The sequence below is a fragment of the Mesocricetus auratus genome, unplaced genomic scaffold, assembly GCF_017639785.1.
Source record: "Mesocricetus auratus isolate SY011 unplaced genomic scaffold, BCM_Maur_2.0 Super-Scaffold_100022, whole genome shotgun sequence".
Classification (NCBI taxonomy): domain Eukaryota; kingdom Metazoa; phylum Chordata; class Mammalia; order Rodentia; family Cricetidae; genus Mesocricetus; species Mesocricetus auratus.
In genome coordinates, this window is record NW_024429203.1 from 33,798,136 (window position 1) to 33,822,834 (window position 24,699).

Consider the following 24,699-nt stretch of genomic DNA (forward strand, 5'->3'; position numbering starts at 1 on the left):
GCATTGTGGGAAATGATGCCACTGCAGAGGATGCAGAGACCGGCCAGTTTCTGGCACTCACAGGCAAGCCAGTCAAGCTGAATCACTGAGCTCTAGGCCAAGTAAGAGACCCTGTCTCATAAAATTAGGTGGAGAGCAACTGAAGAAGACATACGGCCATGACCTCTGGCTTCCGAATGCATCCACAGTGCACAAGCACAAACACCTATGACCATAGACACATACAGTAAATTAGGCACAAAACAGTAAATACAAAATCATAGAGACATGGAGGGGCAGTATATTGAGGTTGGGCATATCCCCCAAAATCTTCTCCCTATAGTTGTAGGATGGGTGACGTTAAGGTGATATTGGGGGTTAGATATGTAAATAGAGAGAGGGAAAGAAACCACCAAGTGTTATGTATAAAACTAAAGAGTTTAATCATTTTTCTAAGAGCCGTTGGGAGCCAGCTGGGGTCTTGATTAAAATAAATGGTCAACATATTTTGGAGAGAGGAGGAGAGAAGTAGCTGAGGGAAGGACAGATGGACAAGTACTCTGGGGACACAGGGCCCAGTTAGGATGATATTTCAGTAATCGAGTGAGAAGTAATAGGGTCAGAATTAAAGGAACAGTGTGAACAGAGAGGGTGAATTCTAGAAATCATATCTGATACAGCGTTAAGAGGATTTAGCAACTGGTTGGGGGACATGAATGGGTGCGGATGCCGTCAAAGTTCTTAAATAGGGAGAATTGGGTGGATGGTGACTCCAGCATGGGATTAGAAACAGCCTTCAAGTAGAACTGAAATGATGAATTGAGATTTGAGGGCTTAAGAGATGGCTCAGTGGGTAAGGCACTTGCCATGCAAACATGGGAACCTGAGTTTGATTCCCAGAACCCACAGGAAAAACTGAATGTGGCAGTGCATGCCTGTACCCCCAACATTGGGAGGAGGGGACAGGGAAGTCTTCAGCTGCTCACTGACAAATCTAAGTTTTAGGTTCAGTAACAGAGTCTGTCTTAAACATTAAGGTGACAAACTATGGAGGAAGACACTCGGTGTCTCTTGCCTCATACATACATGCATACATATATACATGTATTATGCACACACACATGTACACACACGCGTGCACACACACACAGAGAAATACACACACACACACACACACACACAGAGGCTGTGTCGTTTGGTTGGTGCTTTGTGTCGTTATGTAGATGGTGGCTGGAACCATTGTACTAGATGAGCCATTTCAGAAAGCCCATATGGGGAATGGCCATCAGAGGGCAGAGGTGGGACATTAAAGATAACAGTAGTGAAGGGTTGAGAAGAAGAAGCAAACACCTGGAAAGGATTTCAAAGGAAAAGAACAAGGAATGTATGATGCATCAAGAGCCAACTGCATGGGGAGTTGTAAGATCTGGGACTATCAACAATGTCAATTTCTACAAATATGAGTGGGATTTAAAATGCCCATGGGATTTGGTAATTAACCACCAAACACAGAGAAATTATTTCATTGCAGGAAATGGAAAGTATAGTATTGTAGTAGAAAGAAAAATCGGAGAAGGCCAATCTAAAATGTAGTCAATTCGGTATGCAAAGACTCATAATTGTAATTTGCCAAAAACATTTTTTATTGAGATATTCAAGCAAAAATAAAGTGAGTTCAACAAAGAAGACAAAGGAATTTCTAAAAAACAGAACATGGATCCAGGTCAGGATGACAGCTGGTCAGCAGATAGATCCACAGAGTAATATGTTTGACACTGACCACTTAACAGGAAGATTAGATCTGTTGAAGAACATACTATACTTTTATAAACATGTTTCTGCTTTCCATAAGAAAAAAAGTCAACAAGAAACCTTTGAGTGATAGAAGGAAAACCTGTGGCAGAAATTAAGACCAAATATGAAGCTTTCTTTGGAGGCTGAAGAGGGGCTTTGGAGGGTCAGAGTGCGTGCTTTACAAGTATAAAGACCCAAGTTCAGATCTCCTGCACTGCCATAAGAAGCTGAGTGTAGACATAAGCAGCTGTGACCCTGGGACTGGGTGGGAGGGCGTGGGTTACCGAGGCTTACTTGATGCCATAACAAACAAACAAAAAAAAAACATAGAGCTCTGGGTTCAGGGAAAGACCTTGTCTCCAGGAAATAAAATAAGTGATGGAACAGGATGCCTGACATTCAACTCTGACTCCTGAGTACATGCCTGTGAACATACAAGTATATATACACCACATACACACATACATGTGTGCCCACACATAGACACAGTGTGGTCTAATTCTGAACAACATGATGCAATTTAAGAAAAAGGAAACATGCAGCTGAACTTCCTCCATCTGATGATGCCATGGGTTTAATGAAACAGTGTTATATTCCTTTCTGCCATGATTTAGTTACACTACCTGATTCTGCAGGGAATATAATAATATAAATACTATTTGTTAGTCTTCAGTTAGGATTCAATGGATTGGCAGTTTTTCAGCATATATGAAACTCTAGTTTCAGGAGAGTCTAAATGGTTTAGACATTGATGTGTGAAAAAGTATTAACACAGCTAATTGAAGTTGGAATGCTGGAAATGATATGAACAGCAGAGCAATAATCCTTCATTGAGCCAGTGCCAGGTTCCAGCCACTGTTCTGACCTTGACAGGTTACTGGATTTATAACAGTGCTAAGAGTTCGGTTCTTATTTCCATTTTCCAGGTAAGCAAACTGAGATATGGAGAAGTGAAGTCACTGCCCGGTGTCGTGTAAATACAAAACAGAAGCCTTTGGATTGGCACAGGTTCTATGGCTCCAGGTCTTCATTACACACTGTTCCCCTCTGCCCTAGGAGAAGCAGAGAGAGGGATGCAGATGGCAGCAACCACATTCTCCACCCTGGAAGGACAGGAGGCACTGATCCAAACTAGGACTGGACCCTAAAATTGAGCACACATACACCAGTCTGATGACTGGGGAACCAGCAAAGGTCTGAACCAAGCCCCCTGAACGTGGGTGTCAGTTGGGAGACCAGGGCAGTCTATGGGACCTCTGGCAGTGGATCAGTATTTATCCCTAGTGCGTGGACTTTGGGAGCCCATTCTCCAGAAAGGGACACTCTCTCAGCCTAGATACACAGGGGAGGGCCTAACCCCTGCCCCAAATGATGTGACAGACTTTGATGATTCCCCATGGGAGGCCTCACCCTCCCTGGAAAGTGCATGGGGGCCAGGATAGGAGGTTGATGGGGGAATGGGAGGAAGAGGGAACTAGGATCTGCATGTAAAATAAGATTGTTTTTAATTTAAACTTTTAAAAAGGGAAAAGAAGAAAAGTGCCCTAACTGGTCACCTTTGCAGGTCAGGGCTAGGAGAGAGAGACTGAGGTGTCACTTTTTGTACTGTAGAACCTTCGCATCGCTATCCCTGTGTGTACAGATTACTCTCATAATTCAAATCCTGACCCGGCATGGTGGCATGCATTGTTATTACCAGCACTGTGGAGGCAGTGGCAGGAAGATCTAGATAAGTTTGAAGCCAGCCTTGTCTACATAGTGCGTTCCAGGGCAGCCAGAGCTATATAGTGAGACTATAGTCTCAAGAATAGCTAATTTTAAAAATTCTGACTTTTCATTCAAGTTCCTCTTAGAAAGTTTTCTCCAAAATCTTCTCAAAAGATCACTCCATCCTCTGGGCTCCCATGATGCTCTACTGCCCCTGACTTCTCTGCAGTTGCCCTTGAAAAGGCTTTGAGGACACTGTCAGATTGTCCTGCCTAAGTTGGGTCTTGGTCATTGGTGAATGAACTGGATGAGTAGCTGTCACTGATACCTGGCGGTCCCTCTTCCGATTCAAAGAACTTGGGAGCTAAGGTTTGTGGCCACAAGTGAGTCATCTTGTTGCCACTGTGGGAGGAGATGGGCAGAGACTGCAGAGTAGATAGATGCTCTGTTCAGTCTCCATCAAGTAAGACCGATAGAATAGAAATGACTCTTAGGCCATTAGGTTCAATGCCATCATTTTATATTATGGAAGAGGAAACTGAGACAGACCAAGAGGTAGGAAGAATTAAAAAAAAACAACTGAATTTAATTTTCCATTACAATAGCTGCATTATCTCATGTTTTAAAGTATTTTTGTTTTTCTTGAGACCAAATTAATATATATTCAGTGCTTACCTTGAAATTTTTTCTATATTCTTTATTTCTAGCATGGCTTTGAGCTTTTGTTTTTCTTTTAATGGCCTCATTTTGTATTATAAGCTAGCACAAATTCCTTTTGGATGTTATTATAGGATGCATAGATGGATGGGTGGGTGGATGAATTAAGGACTTTCCCAGGATCATATGGTTGGTCAGCAACAGATCTGAGACCTAGCAACCATCACTGCAGAATGTCAAGCAGCTGAAGTACCTAGTATAAAAGAGCTCTGGTGTTGCCATGACAACTAAAGTAGCCCTCTAATTTCCATCCTCTGCATAAGGGTCAGGTTCAGAGTGTTATTAGAGGTTAAGGTGCACATCATGGACTATTTGCACAGGTTCCTCCTGCTATGGAATAGCCTAGGTTAAGACTCAGGAGTCAGCAATTTGATAAAACAAGAAGGAGGACCAAATCTAAAAGATATGTTCAGAGAAATGGTACAAGAACACAGTCCTTCGGGAGACCTGAAGAGGTGGGAGGTAGAGCCAGCTCCAGTCCTGGCTCTGAAATTAACCCATGGAGTGTCTCTGGGAAGTCACTACCCCACTGTGGTTTCTTTACCCATGAGATGAGATGACCCTTGATGACATCTCAGGGTTCTTACAGTATAAAAGCACCCCCAACTCAATAACTGAAAAAAATGTCTCATCAATATCCATAGAAGGCCAGATCTGGTGCTTCTAGAACCCCTGACCAGACCTACATAGAAGAAATGTCCTTGCTCCCTCTTCATCACCCACACATTTTATTTACGTTATTTTAATTTTCTCACTGCTGTGTGGCCTCTGTGTCTCGGCTGTTAAACAATGGAAAATGCTTCCTTAGACAGTTGCTTTCAATCAGGGAATGTCTTCTGTGGCATTCTCAGGCAGGCACTCTCCCTTTCAAATGAATTTGCATGTTCACAAGTCGGTGCATGTTAACAAGTCTTGCCCTCGGACCCTAGGAAAGGGCATACAGTTTATCTTTAATGGTGTTCATCTCTTAGACAAATTGTACATTTTTCATGTCCTCTTCCACTGTAGATCTGAATACATGGAACACTAACCATTCCACAACCTGAATGCTATGCTGTCTTAACATTTCCCCACCAAAGAACTTAGTTCCTTACTTTTGAGTGAAGCCTCAATCAGATCCTTAGAACACAAGCAGTGTAGCTAGCTCTGTTACCAGAATGTAACACAAAGATCCTACAGCCCAGCTCCCAGGAGAGGCTCATCTCCTCTGAGGTCTCTGAAGCTGGACCTCCACTGTCTAAGCATTTTGGTCTTCTGGACTCTCACCAGGGAAAGCCCATTAAATTCTGCTGACAGCAGTGTTTCTCAACCTTCCTAATGCAGTGGCACTTTAATACAGTTCCTAGTGTTGTGGTGACCCCAACCTGGAGCAGTGCTTCTCAACCTTCCTAATGCTGTGACCCTTTAATATAGTTCCTCGTGTTGTGGTGACCCCCCCAACCATTAAATTATTTACATTGCTACTTCCTAACTGTAATTTTGTTACTGTTATGAATTTTAATATAACTATTTTTTGGAGGCAGAGATCTACCAAAGGGGGTTCGACCCACAGGTTGAGAACCATGGGCTTACAGCATACTGGGGCCTACCCAGCCCACAGCTTTAAACTTTTCTGCCTATCAAACAATTTGATTGTTTGATTGTTTATCATATCAACAACTTCACTACTCAGTACCGATATTCTGTATTATTTACTTTCCTGGTTGCTGTAACAATATACCTGGTAAAAGCAATTTTAGGAAAGAAAGCTTTATTTTAGATGTCAGTTTGTTGGGTATGGTCAGGCGATCATCATGCAACTCTAACTGTGGCAAAAGGAACACGAGGCAGCTGGTAATATTGCACCCACAGTCAGGAAGTTGAGATTACATGATTAGGTGTTCAGCTGGTGTGGTGGTTTGAATAACGATGCCCCACCCTTAGGCTCATATGTTTGAATGCTTCATCCCTGGTTAGTGGAACTGTTTGGGAAGGATTAGGGGGTGGAACATTGTTGGAGGAGTTGTATCACTGGAGATGGGCTTTGAGGTTTTGAAAGCCCACACAGACACAATCTCTTTCTTTCTGATTGCTGCCTGCTGCTAAGGTGTAAGTTCTCAGCTACTGCTCCAGGGCCATGCCTGCCTGCCTGCTGCCATACTCCCTGCTATGATGGCCATGTACTAACCCTCTGAAACTGTAATCAAGTCCCCAGCCAAATGCTTCCTTTTGTAAGTTGCCTTGCTCATGATATCTCTTCACGGCGACTAAACAGTAACTAAGACAGAAGTTGGCACCAGGAACTGGGACATTGCTGTAACAGGCCTGACCATGCTATTGTTGGGAGAAATATGGAAGATTTGGGGGCTTTGGATTAGGAAAGCAGCTGAATGCTATAATTGGGAATTCATGGGTCCTACTAGCAGGAGCATGGAAAGCAATGGTACTGAGAACAGTGTGGGTTGTGGAGGCCCAGATCAAGAGATGTCAGAGGGGCATGATATGAGAGACTGCTCTTGTGGTATTTTTGCAGGCAATGCAGGGGCTTTCTGCCTTTGTTCCAAAAATCTGCTGGAGGCTAAACTGAAGAGTTTTGGATTAATGTTGGCAGAGAAGACTTCAGGACAGCCTAGTACTGACTGTGTCACGTAGTTATTAGTGACCACTCTTGTGTGGATTTGCAATGAAAGGGAGCAAGCAGGGCAAAAGAAATGCAAAATGCATAATCAGGTGAAAAGGAGAACAAGGAAATGTAATGTTGGCTCCAAGTCCTGCGTTCAAGGAGATGAGAAGTTTAATGGCCTGATGCCAAATCTAATAAAGGGCAGGACCCACCCCACTAAGATTCCAGCTTGTGAAAATACATCAGCAAGTCAAATGTATTATGTACACATACATATACTTACATATACAGTATAATTACATTATGTAAATGTAATTCAAGGAGGGGGCCAGGGTCTATCCCTAGCAGGCAGCAGAACTTGGCAGTCAAGTAGTTCTGGCTTTATCAAAAAAAGATACAAGAAAGGGGTTATGGAGTTTTCCTCCATAATTAAGGAAAGCCACTAAGGTCATATGCCTGACAGGGGAGTCCCTGCATAATAAGCCCTGAAAGGCCATTGCATGCAGCTGTGAAGGTGAAGCCTGGGTTTTAATGGAGACACTGTCCTAGAGCCAAGGGATACCTGCTAAGGAAAGCTGCAGGCACCAGCCCCAGAAAGGGAAGCCACCCTGGACGGAGTGGGAGATGAAGAGCCATCTAGTAAGCCCTTTCACGCCAGACACAAAGTACAGAGTTTGGAGTTTGCCCTGCTGAGTTTCAGTCTGGCATTTGTCTGGTGTTTCTTCACTATGCCCCCATTCTTCAATTTTGGAAGGGTAATGTATATTTTGTCAACTGTATGTTGGAAGTATGTAATTGGCTTTTTGCTGTTACAAGGCATTACAGTAAAGAGATTGCCTTGGGTCTCAGAAGAGACTCAACTTTTTTTCTCCCCCCCTTTCCACTATTGCTTAGAGTCTTAGCTAGGGTCAACCTTGTGGATTCTTGGGAATTTCCTTAATGCTAGGCTTCTCTCTCACCCCATAATGGCTCCCTCTACCAAGATATCTCTTTCCTTGCTCTCCCTCTCTGTCCTTCCCCCACATGGAGCATCCCATTCCCTCATGTTCTCCTTCACCCCCCCCCGCTTCTCTCCTCCCCCCTTCTACCCTCGCCATTCCCCACGTACACGCTCCCAATTTACTCAGGGAATATTGTCTATTTCCCCTCCCCAGGGGGACCCATATATGTCTCTCTTAGGGTTCTTCTTGCAAACTAGCTTCTCTGGAGCTGTGGATTGTAGGCTGGTTTTCCTTTGCTTTATTTCTTATCCACTTATGAGTGAGTATATACTGTGTTTGTCTTTCTGGGTAGGGGTTACCTCACTCAGGCTAGTTTTTTTTCTAGTTCCACCCATTTGCCTGCAAATTTCATGATGTCATTGCCTTTTTTTTAAACCACATTCTCTTTATCCATTCTTCAGTTGAGGGTCATCTAGGCTGTTTCCAGGTCCTGGCTATTACAAATAATGCTGCTATAAACACAGTTGAGCAAATGAGACTTTGGACTTTTAAGCAGTTTTGAGACTGAAAAAATGTGGGGATTTTTGAAATTGGACTGAATGCATTTTGCATTATGATATGGCCACACGTTTATGGGGGTTAGGAAGGAGAATGTGATAGTTTGAATTAAGAATCCACCCCCCAGCTGGGCTGTGGTGGCACATGCCTTTAATCCCAGTACTCAGGAGATAGAGACAGGTGGATCTTTGAGTTTGAGACCAGCCTGGGCTACAGAGCGAGTGCCAGGGCAGGTTCCAAAGCTACACAAAGAAACCCAGTCTCAAAACAAACAAACAAAAAAGAAATGCCCTCCATAGATTCATATGTTTGAATACTTCATCCCTAGTTAGTGGAACTATCTGGGAAGAGTCAGGGTTAGGAGGTGTGGCCTTGTGGGAGTAGGTTCATCACTGAGAGTGGGATTTTCAAAGATCCATGCTCGGCTCAGTCTCACTCTCTTCCTTCCTGCTGCCTGGATGCACATTCTTAGCTACTGTCCCAGCATCATGCCTTCCTGCCTGCTGCCAAACTCCCTGCTATGACGGCCGTGTACTAATGCTCTGAAACTGTAGTCAAGTCCCCAGTCAAACACTTCCTTTTATAAGTTACCTTGGTCATGGTATCTTTTCACAGCAATAGAACAGTACCTAAGACAGCTGGCTTCCTTCCTTGTCCCCTTTAGCTTTCAGTCTGGGACCCTGGCCCATGAGATGGTCCACATGCATTCAGGCAGGTCTTTGCTTCTCTTCTCAGGTGTGGCCAGAGGTGTGTCGCCTAGGTGGTTCTAAATCCAGTCAAGTTGATGATGAGAATTAGCCATGATGCCACTCCTTTCTGGTAGGTGGTAGAGCATAAGAAAAGTGCCCCAAAGTGCATCGTCACTACCCTGTTCTGACCAGATGCACACTCGGACCAAGGGTAGGAGTAAGGGTCTGGGAGTACACTGTCATATTCTAGGGACTGCCTTCCACTGAACGGATAAGTCAGGAACTACTCAGGCTACTTGGGGGGAAAAAAGAACATTTTTCTATGTGTAAGCAGAGTTGAGCCTTCCTCTTACTGCATAGATAGGGGCTCAGGACATATCAGAAGCATTGTGAGAAGTCCCTGGGATGGAGGGATGGGCTGGGTTACTAGGTGATCTGCAGAGACTTTCTGTCCATATCCAGGTATGTTGTGTCCATGACCTTGGTCTCTTTGTGAGCTATGTATCCCTTTAACTCCTCTACCTTCATGTACCCTCTTGTACCCATAATGCATTCTTTCAACATAAGTTTCCTAAGAAGCTGTTGTTCCAGATGTTGGGAATATGGTGGTAAGTAGAGCTGTGGGGTTGAAGTTTCTACTCCGTGGAGTGAGACCTGCTATGAAGAAAAACAAAGGAGGCAGGAAATGTAGTCAGGGCCTTCAGGTGTAGCTATGGGCAAGGTCTTGTTATTCAGGTGACTTTTGAATGAAACCTGAAGGAAGCAAGAAAACAAGTTATGGACACCAAAGGAAGAACATTTCAGATACGGAAGGGACCCAAAGGAAGGAGTGTCCTCAGCGTGTCTGAGGAATGGGGTCAGTGTGGTTAGAAAAAGGAACTCGGGAGAAATTAGAGAGGCTGAAGAGCAAGATGCAGAACATGGAGGCCTTCATATGCTGGCCAAGATGCAGAACATGGAGGCCTTCATATGCTGGCCAAGATGCAGAACATGGAGGCCTTCATATGCTGGCCAAAGTAGAAGCCATTGGAGGTGGTAGACAAGGAAGTAACTTGCTTGGCTTAGGTTTTCCAAGGATGCCTCTTATGTGGAGGATGAGTATTGTCAGTGGAATTAGGATAGGCTAGGAAATCTTCTACCTGAGAGACAGTGGGGCTTGAGCCAGGATGTGGGGAGTGGTAACATGATAAGATTTGGGGTGTACTCCCAAGTGATGGCTTTGCTAACAGACTGGATGTAGGGATGAAAGGAAGGAGGAATTAGTAACTCCAAGGCCTCTGGGCCTGAGCCACTGGAAGGATGTAACTGACATTAGTAAGACGGAAGTGGCATTAGGGGCATATTAGATCCAAATGGAGATGTCCAATAGGCAACCTGGAGGTTAAGATCAGCAATTGAAGACAGAGATGTGCCATCATCAAGTAGAGATGACTGCCTGGCAGAGTAACTATCAGCCACATGTGGCCCCTGAAGTTCAGAGTGAGGTAAAATATCAAATAGAGTTCCACAGTTAGACCCACTGCATTTCCAGAACTTGATAGCCACATTCGATTGGCCGGTGTGTGTGTGTGGGTGCCATACTGAACAGTACCCATGTTGAATATTTCCAACTTCCTGGAAGTTCTGTTGGATGGGACTGCTATGTTTGAGTCTCCGTAGCACTTGTGGATGAATGACGGAGAAAAGTGATCATTTAGAGGTTGGAGAGAAGTGGAAGAGTGGCCTGTAGAGGCAAGATAAACTCCAGGAGAGAATGGATTCCTCCACGCCCATAAAGTGTTAAAATGGAGGGAATAAGTGATTGCAGCTCCTGGAAAGGACGGGACTCACCAGGTCAGTTGCTGCTGGGAGGTCAGTAACTGGCAGTAGATTTAATAAGTAGGTCATTGGTGACAAGGCTGGTTTTGAGGCAACAGAACACAAGACTGAGGGATAGAGTAGAATAAAAGGAGGGAACAAACAGAAGAGGAATAGAGGCCACACATTGTCACACCTTTCCAAATCAATGTGCTCTGACAGAGCGGAATAGGTGAGGCTGCCAAGCAACACCAAGGCTGCTCTGAGGATCGGAGGAGTGATGGAGCGTATTGGGAGCACTTAGGATCAGTCTAATGGAGAGGAACAAACGGATAACGCGGAGTGACGAAAGACAGTTGAGAGAACTGTGCAGGTGAGAAGGGAAGAGGTGGGTGGTGTCTAATCTCCAAGCAATTAGGGGTGTATTGTACAAGGACAGACAGTTCATCCACAGAATGATGGCAGGCAGGGGGCAGGTGGTGGGAGTGTGGGAAGGTTTGCTTGCAAATTGCCTTAATTTCCCCAGGGGGAAAAGTGGTCACCAGATGAAAGTGTGAACAGAGGCTTCCCAGGTATAAAGAGAGAGGGGAAGGGGAAGGTGTAAAGTCATTGTCCTGAACAGAGGGAGCCTGAGGGGATTGAGCACAGACACAGGATTGCTGGGCTCTATCTGGAGCTAGACTCTGTTCACATAGGCAGTTGCTTGTTGTCGCAGAGTCTCTCGTGTTTTCCCATCCGTGTTGTCTGCTGAGCCAACTGTGTTCCTCCAGGATGCAGCTCGGGGCTCCCTGTTTGTGACTGTCCTTTCAAGTCTTACTTTCTCCAGCCCTCTCTCATCTATCCATTCTTTGCTTATATGTCCCTTCCACTAATGTGGAGGTCAGCAAGCATTTCCTGAAAAGTGATGGATAGTAAATATAGTTTCTGTTTTATGAGCCATATAGACTCTATCACATTGATATACCCTTGCAATACAAAATCATCCAGACAGTATGTCAAAGATTGGATATCACTGTGTTCTAATGGAATACTCTTTACAAAAAAAGACAGCAGGCTAAGTGTAACCTGTGGGCTGTATGTAGTTTGTCATGCTCAAAGTGATGGTAGGAATGACGTCTCAATGATCTCTGTAGCCTCCATAGCTGACATGAATCTGGATGCTAAGTTGAGGCTCAGAAAATGTTTGTGTAGATGAGAAACAAGTTGGTGTGTTTGAGTAAGTGCTTAGGGATGTCAAAGTGTGCATGTCACTATGTCCCAGCACAGTCGTCGATGGCCAATCTTTCTATACTGTGTATATGGAAACATGGGAACATGAGCCCTGGATGCCCAGAACAAAAAATGTCAGAGATAGTTTTGTGAGGTATCTTATCGATGCTAAGCTGCTGTCCTATCTAGGCAAATTCTCTCCTATGTTCCTGGGTGCACAAGCCTCCCCTCCCCACTGCAGTGAGACCATCCATTTCCCAAACAAGTGTTGTATTCATTCTGACTTACTGTCCCTGTTTCCCCTCTGGCTCCCAGCTCTTTGCAAAGAACAAGTAGCCTTCAGGTACCTAGCATATACAAGGCATGATGGGAGAATCACAGACCCATCCCTCGAGAAGCTGGGACATCCTATAGAGACTGCCCTTTGCCCATTTTGATGGTTATTCTTGGTTGTCAAATTGACCTTACCTGAAATTAACTAAACTCTAAGCAGCTTGGATCATTTGAGGTGGGAAGATCTACCTTAAATCCAGGTCATCTGAGGTGGTGCCACCTCTTGGTGGCAGCCTATATAAAGAAGGAGGCTTTTGCTTTTGGCCTGCTTGCCCTCACTCCAGCTGGCAAACTCATTCCTTCATTGATATTAGAGTTTTACTTCTCCAGGATTCCAACATCTACTGGAGACCAGCTGAGACATCCAGCCTCGTGTACTGAACAACTACTGGATTCTTGAACTTTCCCTCAGGAGACAGTCATTGTTTGCCTAGCTGAACCACAGCTTGTAAACCACTCTAATAAATCTCACATGTACATGTGTATGTGTGTGATGTGTGTGTGTGTGTAGGTAGATGTATGTATACATATACATATATATATATTCATTTATTCTATCAGTTCTGTTTCTTTAGAGAACCCTGACTAATACAACTACCCCTGATCTCCTGACTTCCTCCTTAAGGCTTTTCATGGAACCCCTACACACCTGATTTCCCCTTCCCTTTCTACTTGTTTTGTTAATTGACTGAAATTATACACATTTATGATATACAACATGATATTTTGAAATATTCATACATTATGGAATGGCTAAATTATATACAAATTATATACTCACTACCTCACCTACATATTCCTTTGTGCTCAGAACACTTAGAATCTACCTTCTTAGCAATTTCACATGTCCAACCTATGATTACTAACTGTAGTCACCATGTTGCTTTCTTTATGCCTCCCCAGTCCTGCCTTCCTGTGGGTTCTCTTGGGTCTGAGCACAAGTGTGGGCATTTTCTTCCCAACATATCACATACACTACTAGAGCCCAGCAGAATCTCACTCTAATTTCCTTGAGGTCAGTGGTATCCAATAGAAATATAACTCAAACCAAATATGCCATTCCAAATTTATTAGTAGCACATTAACAACATAAAAAGAAACAGATGAAATATCAGGCCAGTGAAATGGCTCAGTGGACACACACACACACAATAGGTAAATGGATGTAATAAGAAAGAGAAGGAAAAACTTTAATCTTAATTAGTTTACTTCACCACTATATTTAGAATACGGTGGTACCCACATGCAATCAATATAAAAGTTATCAGTGATAAATCTTGCATCCTTTTGTTCGTGCTGGGTCCTTGGTGACCAGCATATGTTTCTCACATTTCACATTGAGCTGGACAGGCTGAATCTCAGTGCTCAATAGCTGGGTGTGGCTTGTGCCTCACACACTGAGTAGACAGCTCACACAGGCACAGGCAAATGGCCAGTACAGGCAGCACTGTGTACCCCCTACTCATGTGCCTCTTCGAACCACCTTATGAAAACAGAGTTGTCCCAATTGTTTTGGTGACAAAACCGACCCTTGAACTTCTTATACCCAGCTGGCAAGTTACAAAACTCACACTTGTAACCTAAATTTGAGCTCAAAGCTTACCCTAAAATAGAATATTTGAGGGGCGGGAGAGACGACTCAGTAGTTAAGAACACTGGCTGCTCTTCCAGAGGACCTCGGTTTGATATGCAGCACCCACACAACAGCTAACAACTGTCTGTAACTCCAGTTTCAGAGGCTCTGGCACCCTCTTCTGGCCTCCATGGGCTCTGTACACACATGGTGCACAGCAGGTAAACACCCACACATAAAATAAAAGTAAATCTCTTAAAATGTTACAAATAGACTATTTGAGGAGCTAGGAGAAGGCCCAGACAATTAAAACACCATGATTCCCAACACCTATGTGTAAAAAAGAGGGGACATGGTAACGCCCAATTGTAATCATAGCTCTGGGGAGGTAGAAACAGCCCAAAGTGCCAGTGAAGAGACTTTGTTTCAGAAGGTGGGTGTCTGCTGAGGAGTACCATCCAAGGCGGACTTCTGACTTTGACATGCACATGTATGTGTGCACATACATGTGAACACACTCCCTCACACACACTTCATACATACCACACAAAATAAGAAAATATTTGAGCTGGGAAGCTTTTTAGAATACAGTATCCAATAAGTTCCATGAGTATTCATGTGCCCAGAACCTAGTCTGCTGTTGGGCAGGTCCTAGGGACTCAGTCATGCGAGTGAATGAGTTTGGTCTCAGCTTATGGAAGTAGGCGTGGAGACCCGAACACAGGGGGGCTTGTCTGTCACCATGGAGCCCGTGGTGCTGATCCCCACTGTACTACCCTTCTTTGGTGGCCTTTGGCCAGGCAGTCGGTCAGTTACATGAAAACGTAGGCTTTGGACACCCAGAGACTTGTTTTCAAGGGAATGGATTTTAGCAGGAAGCCTTCCCTCTGTCTCCAGCCTCTGGCTGTGCCATCAATATTCCTTGTTAATTCCCATCCTTTCCCTTACTCTGGCTGCCCAGCTGATGGGTGAACCCAGCAGCTAAGCCTGGTTATATGAGAAGCCAGGTCTCCAGGTAAAGCCCACACTGACCAACAAAACACACGCACATGGTCACCACCCCCAGCTTCCACCTCAGGGTTGTGATCCGTCGTGACAACTCAAGCTGTTTCCCTGGTAGGCGAGCAGCATGACTCTCCAAGAGGGTCATACCGACCCACCGAGTCGGTGGCTGCCTGCCATGCCCGGATGCCTGGCATGAGAGCCCAGTTCCTGGGGGGCACCCTCCGGTTTGTTCAGGGCCAGCACCCTTCCAGGGACCTTTCAAGCAGCTGCCTCCCAGCAGGGTCACTGTTGATATGTTTTACTTTTTCCTCTCTGGTCTTTTTGAGGGGCCTGCCACCCAGCTCCCATATAAATCATACACGGACGCTTATTATTTCTTAAAACTACCTGGCCTTATTTTGGCTCGTTTCTTGTCAGCATTTCTTATCTTAAATTATTCCATCTGTCTTTTGTCTCTGGGATTTCCCCTTTTCTTGCTTCTGTGTATCTTACTTTCCTTCTCACGCTGTGGCTGGCTGTGTGGCTGGCCCCTGACGGTCTCCTCTCCTTGTTCTCTTTTTTCCTTCGGTTTATCCTCTCTGCCTGCCAGCCCCGCCTATCCTTGCTCCTGTCTCGATTCTGGATGTTCAGCTCTTTATTAGGACTACCAGGTGTGTTAGACAGGTAATGAATCACAGCTTCACAGAGTTAAACAAATGCAGCATAAACAAAAGTCACACACCTTATAATAATATTCCCCAAGAGGTCACAGTTAATGTCATAGATTATCAAAGGATGGAACTAAGAGAGAATTTGAAGATCATGCATTGTGGTCACAAACCACAATGAGTTACACACCTGCCAGGCTGTCAGGCACAGGTTTTGGACTCACTCAGCCTGGAATAGGAGCTGGGAATCCTTATTTTTAACAATCACCAGGTGGTGTTCCTGCCACAACTGGTCAGGGTCCACACCTTGGAAAGCAAAGCTCTTTCTGTCCCTGTCTGCCTTTCATTATAAGCGAGGAAAGTGGGTTGTGGGAATAATTTGAGTCACAATACAAGGACAAATCATGCTTCCTGCCTACAGAACTCCTTGACACGGACCACTTCCAGGCTTGCAGTAACTCCTTCTTATTTCTCTTAGATTGTTGGAAGTGTGGATGCATCCTGTTCTCCTATGGATCTCTCTTTGATCCCATCTAAGAGGCCTTGTAAACTGTGGAAAACATACTTTCTGGGGTGAGAACTTTTGAGAGAGTGTCTTGTCTTTGTACCAGGTACTCCTGGAATCAGAGGCAAAATGGGTTAAAATCCAAGTTGTGACCAGGTGTCAGACCTGAAGGGAAAGCTGAGAAGTGGGAAACATCTGCTACAGGAGTCCAGATGTCAGGGGGTTGTACTGAGGTATTCTGGATGACATCCATGGGCTGAGAAAGAAGTTTTCTGGCTTGCCTCATTACATTATGTCCTGGCTAGTTAGGTTTTTTGTTGTTGTTGTTGTTTTGTTTTATTTTGTTTTGCTTTTTCTAGACAGGGTTTCTCTGTGTAACAGTCCTGACTGTCCTGGAACTTGTTTTGTAGACTAGGCTGGCCTCAAATTCACTGAGATTCACCTGCCTCTGCCTCCCAAGTGCTGGGATTAAAGGTGTGTGTCACCACTGCCTGGCTCATGTCCTGGCTAGTTTTTATGCCAATTTAACACAAGCTAGAGTCATCTGAGAGGAGGGAACCTCAATTCAGAAAATACCTCCATAATGTCAAGGCTGTAGGCAAGCATAGAGGGCATGTTCTTAATTAGTGATGGGGGAGGGCCCAGTAAATTGTTGGTGGAACTACCTTTGGGTTGGTGCTCTTGGGTTCTATAGGAAAACAGGTTGAGCAAGACATGAGGAACAAGCCAGTAAGCCCCACTCCCCCATGGCCTCTGCATCAATCCTGCTCTCTAGTTTTCCACCAAGTTTGAGCTCCTGCCTTGACTTCCTTCAATGCATTGTGACTCAGAATATGTAATCCAAATAAACCCTTTCCTCCCCAAGTTGCTTTGGGTCATGGTTTTCCATCACAGCAATAGAAATCTAACTAAGACATGTGAGAGAGGTATCGTGGCTGCTTTCCAAACAAGGAGCCAGTCCCAGCCCTGGTGCCTCTAAGAACGCTAACATTTGTTGAATAAACACAGAGGTAAAAAAAAAAAAAAAGACAGAGCACTAATAACCAAACATATTGAAAGACTCCACATACTCAACAATGATTGCACACTTCAAAAGTGGCCATGGCAAAATGTTTTCCTTTTAATGCTAATGAAAAGTTCTTTTCAGGGTGTTCACAGTCCAGGGCAAGCCGGAGGGTGTGGGCTGCCGGACAAGGCTACCCAGTAAATACTAACCATCAGAACTGACCTAACTCTGTCTATTGTGGTAGTCACTTTCCCAGTGCTTCAAAAAATAGATACAATGAAAAGACAAGCCACCACCTTGAAGAAACAGAACTGGTAACAGAACTGAATCCATAAGAAAGTGAAGGAGGGGCTGAAGAGAGGGCTCAGTGGTTAAGAGCACTACTGCTCTCCCAGAGAACCTCAGCTCATTTTCCAGAACCCACATAAAGTCGCTCACAACTTCCTAGGACTCCAGCTCCAGGGGATCTGACACCCTCTTCTGGTCTCCAAGGGCACCTGAACACATGTGACATTTGCTCATACAGACATAAATTTAAAAAAAAAACATTAGGGGCTGGAGAGATGGCTCAGAGGTTAAGAGCACTGGCTGCTCTTCCAGAGGTCCTGAGTTCAACTCCCAGGAACCACATGTTGGCTCACAACCACCTATAATGAGATCTGGTGCCTTCTTCTGGCCTGTAGGCAGAGCACTGTATACATAATAAACAAATAAATCTTTAAAAAAACATTAAAGAAGACTTAAAAAAGAAACAAAGGAGAAGAAGCCAGTCTAATTTAAAAGGAAGTATCAGAATTAACCATCAATTAATGTATGGAGGTTAAACCTATGAGAATTGTTGGGCATCGTATATAATCAGAGAAATTCAAGTTAAAACAGTGAGACTGCCACTCGCCAGCTGCTGGCAAGGATGTGGACCAGTGATGGGAATGAAAAATGGTACAGCTAACTTGGGAGACAGCTGGGCAGTTCCTTGCAAAATAAAACATAGCTTAACCATGGCGTCTTGCAGTCATACCCCTTAATATTCACCCAAATGATCTGAAAACTATGTCCACATAGAAACCTACATGCAGGCATTTAACATAGCCTTGTTCATAATTGCCCCAAACTGGAAGTAACCAAAATATCTTTCAGACCCTCTATGTGGTACAGCATTGATAAAAAAAAATTTAAAAAAGAGCTACCAAACCACAAAAATGGTATGAAGGGACCTCAATATTACTAAAAAGCCAATCTGAGAAGACTGAATTCTGTATAATTTTACCTGTTTGACACCTGGGGAACTGAGAGGACACAGAGATAGAGGAAAAGTGGGGGCAGCAACATGTTTGGGGTGATGGAGGGAGGGTAGAGTAGGAGAGCTGGGGGTGTTTAGAACTAACAGTTTCACTTCCGTGTGATACTGTAGACACATGCCATCATAAATCTGAACAGCACAAACAGTGAATCCTGACTCAAGCCTCATTTGCTTAATGATAGCATAGTGATATTGATCTGCCAAATTTAACAAAAGCAGCATGCTAATATTGGGGAACTGTAGAGGCAAAGGCAGGAATATGTGGGAATATTCCATGCTTTCTAGTCAACTCTTCAATAATCCCAAATCCTTTATTGAAAAATAAACTCCATTAAACTTTTAAACACATGATACTGAATCAAGCAAGGGAATGCATACTCAGTCATGTTTCTCCTTAGGCACAAAGATGACCTTGGATTTTTGTCACTGGTGTCTCCTCCACCCAGCTGTCCCCAGCATAGCACGGGCTTTGTTGGGAACTGTCCTTGCAGTTTGATGGATTAGTGAGAAATATTCTTCCAGTGCAGAGAGCATACTCACAGGGCCATCCCGGGTCTTGCCTTGTTTTGACTGTCCTTGGAAAGCTGTTGAACCAAGTCTAGCAGGGGGAGATGAGCCTGGGATGCTGCTTTTTTACGTTGGCTGAGTGTGACCCTGACCCAAAGAAGTATACAGAGTAGATGGGGCATGAATAAAACCACTGTAACAGAAAACAGAAAAGTGACTCACAGCCTGTGAGACAACTGAGGTGAAGAAGGAAGGATGGTTTCTTCTCCTGTCCCCAAGTGGAAACTGGGGACAGTTGGAGAGACTTGCCTGTAAGAGCCTTTCCCCCGTATTTCCCCATTACTAAAACCATCAGGATCTTACACTGGATGTATAAATTCAATATGACAGTGTGTCTTTTTCCTTGACAAGCTGTTATTACATTGACTGTGTACCTTATTTTGATGGCTTCTTGGAGGCAAGGAAATGTGGTATTTAACAGTAACAGTCCCTCATGTCTAATGACTCTGTCACCCACCAGGATTAAGGGGAACATGATGAAAGAGAAGGGGGTGGGCTAGTAAGTTGTCATTTATTTGTCGCAAAACTGAGCTCTGACTAGCATTTCTCAGCTTCTTAGTTGCCTTCTCTGAAGCTATTGCTACCCCCCTCTCTTATGAAGTCCGTGTTGTTATAAACACTGGTGAGTGAGTTGTCCCAGGGAAGCTGTGGGGATGGGCTCAGGCCAGCAGCATCTGGAGAAAGCAGGGTTTTTGAAGGAGAAACAAGCTGAGAATGTCAGTGGATCCACAGGAGACTGGAGGAAATGGAGGCCAGTGGGCGTTTCTGAAATCAGAGGCCCTTACTAAGGTATTTGAGAAATCAGCGATAAGGGGTGGCATAAATTAGGTCATTGTTTCTGAGGCAGCCATTGCCTGGGCTGCTGAAAGAAGTTCATTTCCTGGCCCCCTTATCAGAACTGCCCCCATAGCCCAGGAATCTGCATTCCCAGCAAGCACTCCAGGTGGTTGTCCCTGCCAGAGCCTCCTGAGACCACCACTGGTCTCAAGGCCAGCAGACTAAGTCTCCTTTCTAACCTACTTTGGGTTAGGTAAACAGTCTGCAGCAGGGCCTGTTCACGGCTCCTATGAGAATCACCCCAGTCTTTCTTTCCAACTGTGCTGTCCCCCTGCCTCAGTCAGGCCCCACTTTCTCCATATCATCCATCTAGCTTTCAGTACAGATTCTCTTCCATCATGATTTAGCTTTTCCTGCCTTGGGCCTTTCATTCCGATGAGACTGAAGACCGGAGTTCCAAGGATTGCCTTGGTCTGCTCTGCATCATGGCGCCTACCCTGAGCTTGGTACTTCCCACACTCGCTGCTGATGCCTATCGCCTGGGGCGCCCTGACCAACAATATAGCCATCTGCAGCCTAGAGGCCATGACTGTTTCTCTCCGGCTTCCTCCTTCTGGGAAGAATCCCATGAGATTTATGACTAGCATTACCAGGTTACTCCTGGGCTGAGTTCGAAGTGGGGCTGGTTCTTCAAAGAGAAATGCTGGTGAGTGGCATTTCTAAGTCCTGATTCAAAGTGGACACTGCCTGGTGTGCAAATGAGATAGTAGCAAAGTGTGGCCCTTGTCATCATGACACAAGAATCTGTGGTCACTGAGAGGAGACTGACTTCTCTGGGAGTGCAGTGAACAGACCCTGCAATGGAGGGCGGGGTCCAGGAAGTTCAGAGGCCACTTTCAAGGAGTTTCTAGCAGTCTTTTGAGCAGTGGCTTGCGTATTGGTGTTCTGCTTATTACAAGAGATGAAATTCTTTTCCTGATTGGTCTGAAATCTATGGAATGAAATCCGTTGTGTTTCTACCTATGCTGTCAGCTTGTTGGGAGGGGAAGGACACTAGCAGAAGTCTATGGATTGGCTATGGGTTTGGTTTAGTTTGAGAGGTGGGTGTTTATGGAAGAAAATAGGATCCTCAGCAGATTGGCTGTTGCTGAATCAGTCCATAGAATTAGTTGATGGGGGCAGGGCAGTGGCAGCACCACCTTTAATCCCAGCATTCAGGAGGCAGAGGCCAACCTGGTCTAGAGAGCAAGTTCCAGGACAGGCTCCAAAGCTATACAGAGAAACCCTGTCTCGAAAAAACAAACAAACAAAAAATTAGTTGATGGGGTGATTCCAAAGACATCTATGGCTACTTTAGATTTTTACTATTGGTCCTCCCCTTTTCTATTGTAACTCTATTGCTCCATGGGAAAGGTGCATCATTAAACAAATCTTTGGATTTACTGAGCCAACAGCTGCCTTTGACAGCTCATGGTTGATTAGGGGGTCTCCCTCCCAAAGAGAACTTTCTTACTTTGCTGTGGAAGTGAATAATCATAACCTTTTAGAAAGCAATTTTATTTAACTATTAAGGTTTTAAATATAGAACATGTTATCCCTGAAATACCACCACTGGGAATCCATCCCACCTAAGCAGAAATATCAGCACATAATAAAATATATCCAAGCATCTTTCACAGTGACTACCCACAAAAATCCAAAAATAAACCATGTTTAATCCGGGAAATTGTCAACTAATTGTTGGGCATCCACACGTGGAATATGATGCAGTCATTCATAAAATAATAAGTTAGATTCCTCCTGCTTGACTTGGGAGACGGAGTTTCTATAGATAAAAAGCAAATACGTGAATTATGTTTTTGAAGTAAACAATGAAATATTTCTATGTAGTTTTTGAACACAAAGAATGATGCACAATTTGTTGACACTAGTAACTACTTACATACATACATATGTGTATCGAGGCAAGACAGCAGGAAGGTAGACAAAAAGAAACATCAGACACCACTAAAACATGAAATTGTGATAGCTGATTTATGCATGTACATTTATGAATTAAGAAATGTAAAAATGTAAATCACTACCTAATTTATGGAAAGATGTGTGGTGATTTAAAAAATGGAAGTACTTACTTTATTTTGTTAAAGAAAAACCCACCAAAATTAGTCTGTATATAAGTTTTATATATGACCACTTTGTAAAGCAAAAGGCTGCTTCAGTGATGTGCATAGTTGGTGTTTCTACTTAAGAATTGCTTGGTCAGGGGCTGGGGAGGGCTAGAGATGACAGGGCATCCTTTATAACCCCTGCTCATTATTGGTAATTCCACAGACAGAGCAATTTGAGTTCCCTGACATCCCTGCAGAATTTTGGAAAGAAAATGACTTCGCTTGGAGCTGCTAGGAGCTTTCCTGGTGTTCTTTTCCACTTAGACTGTCCAAGGGCAAAACCCAGGGTGTCCTCTATTCCAGCAAGGCTCACATAGCACTCTCGACTTAGGGAATTTAGGGAAACTGAAAATTGGGAGGGGAATGATATTGAGGGGAAGGAAGGAATTGGGATCATGGCGATGAGTTGATTTGGCTTTGTGTGACCCACACTTCAGGAGATCAGTAGTGGCAGACAGAATGCATCATGTTGGTAAACAAAAGTAGACAGAGGGGTCCGAAGTAGACCCTGTGCACCCAAAAGGAAAGCCACTACATTTGCTAAGTAAATCTGCAGCTAAAAATTTTGCAGTTGACTGGAGAGTGGAGGAGAATGCCTGGGCCCATGATTGATTTTCTTCATTTTAGCTCCTTGTTAATGGAGCAAGGAATTAACAGGTCAAGGCGACAATGAGGTGACCTTACACTGCTGAACATAAAACCTCTTCATCCAGTGGCGGGAGGGAGGGAGGAGGGTTCAGATGCCTTCTCCTGGGGGTGTGAGCATCATGTCTACCAAGGGCATTGGAGTGTAGTGAATTCTCCTACAACCAGATTCTGCAGTAGGCTTTTGATATAAAAACTGCATCTTCCATGCATGCAATTCTATATCTCCAAATTAGAGAGGCACAGATGTTTGTTTTGTTTTGTTTTGTTTTTTACAGAATGGCCTTGTAAATTTTTACCAGTCATTCACCAACTAACTGGTCAGTCTCTTTTGAAGTCCCAGGTGTGGCACAACCTCGTTACCCAGGCAACAACCCTTCCTGCTTCTTTCTTACTAGGAGAACTGACATGATGTTTATGGAAACAATATGCTCACCCCATATGGATTAATCGTGACTGATCTAGGCTCTCCTAGAACTCCTAACCACCATCTGCCTGTCTTTCTAGTCTTCTGTACAGCCGTGGGACCCGATTCTAAGACGACACCAGATGTTAGCTGGCAGGGTTAGAAAGACAGGCCTGCCAAAGCTCCACTTTGTGTAGAGATGAATTTAATTATTTGCATTTGGGGCTAGTATGAAAATGTGCAAGCTGGGGCCAAAGCAGCCATTCTGCAACCAAAGGGCAGCAAACATGAGGATCACATTAAGTGCAGGATAAACCGTGTGGATGGCAAGAACCTGGTTCTCAGTATGCTGAAAACTAATGAAATACTCATGAAGGAACTGTAGAAAACACAAATAAATGGAAAAGTATCCCGTGTTCATGGATTAAAAGAGATCTTATTTAAAATGTCCATACTATTCAAATAATGTGTGTAAATTCAATATAATCATCAAAAAATTCCATTGTCATGTTTTCAAAGAACTAGAAAAAAAAGCCTAAAATTAATATGGAACCACAGTCAAAGAAATATTAAGGGAAAAGGTTTCAGAAGGAGCCAAGCAAGCAATGTGTTAGAAATGTAAAATTTCAGACCACCCCCCACTATGCTAAATTAGAATCGTCATCAGCAATCTGAGGCCTGTAAGCCCCTGAGTGAATCGGGTGTTGGAGAAGTTTGGAGAACCACTATTCTAGAGGGTCAGAAACACATAAGACACTTAGCAAGCTCGTCATCTTCCACCCTCGAGTTCCAACTGACAGAGAAGCCTATGAATTTAAATTTCCCAACAGGTCAGAGTTAAACTAGACAAGGGAACCAGTGAAATAGGGATGTCATTTGGTGTAAGGATGAAGAATGAACCTGGGGGCCTCTGAGGACAGGTGAGCTGAATTAAAGCTTTCTTTCATTTGGTAGGGTAAGAAACTAATTGGTCTTAGAAGCCCTTTTAAACCCCAAATCCCAAGGATGGCAGAGTTGCTGCAACCACCAAACATGGTATCGGTAAGTAGCACACAACCAACAGGTAGGAGAGCCTAGAATGTTACTGAAGCCTAAAAAGCAGCCTGCACCCACTGGAGCCAGACACAGTAAATCCAAAACAGGTTTTCTCCTCTCCTTTTACCAGGTTTAGGAGGCAGCAGATTTGCACTTCAGATGTTCATTTATAGAGTGCCAGACTACACCTGCTTCGTGCTAGGCTTGTGCTCTGAGGGTGGTTTTGTTTGGAAAATATTATTTTTAAGTAACAGCCAGGCTGAGTGTTCCCATGATCTTAAGGCAGTTTGTCTTCTAAAATGTGCTGCTTGCCAAGGACCAGACGTTCCAGCCGCAGTGGCTAGTTACTGTCCATCTAGTATGACTCCATGCTTTTCCTGACCTTACCATCTCTGGTGTGTTAGGAGGCAGGCATCCCTGAGAACCACAGCACCATCGCCCCTCCAGGCAAGTGCTACCACCTGTAAGGCCTCAGCTTTCCACCCAGCCCCTGCAGCATAAGCTAACGGTCCCTTGAGGCTACTAAACACAGCAAACACCTCATCCATCATTCTGGAAGCTGATGAAAGACCAAGTTATTGCTCTGAAAACAAGAAGCAAAATGTATCTTTTTTCTCTATATATGAACCCTATCTTGGTCTGATCAAACCACTGATGAGGGAAAGTTTGTATTCATAGTAGCTGATTGATAAACAATATTAAAATCCAACTCACCATTTTATAAGCCTTATGAATGAAT

General features: G+C 44.1%; 1 protein-coding gene across 7 annotated transcripts in view; it reads left to right on the forward strand.

Annotated features, from left to right (window-relative positions):
• The window catches only part of Tmem266 (transmembrane protein 266), a 115,758-nt gene that overhangs the window by 26,132 nt on the left and 64,927 nt on the right, over positions 1–24,699 (forward strand). For 2 of the 7 annotated variants that reach the window (XM_040729937.1, XM_040729944.1), the window contains exons 2-5: positions 2,830–2,967; positions 9,034–9,117; positions 11,007–11,157; positions 16,030–16,124. The exons of 2 other annotated variants lie outside the window; for them this stretch is intronic. The gene's annotated coding sequence lies outside the window, so the exon portion shown is untranslated. Of the gene's footprint in view, positions 1–2,829; positions 2,968–9,033; positions 11,158–16,029; positions 16,125–24,699 lie in introns of all 7 variants that reach the window. 3 more of the 7 variants (XM_040729941.1, XM_040729939.1, XM_040729938.1) reach the window with 3 other exon arrangements.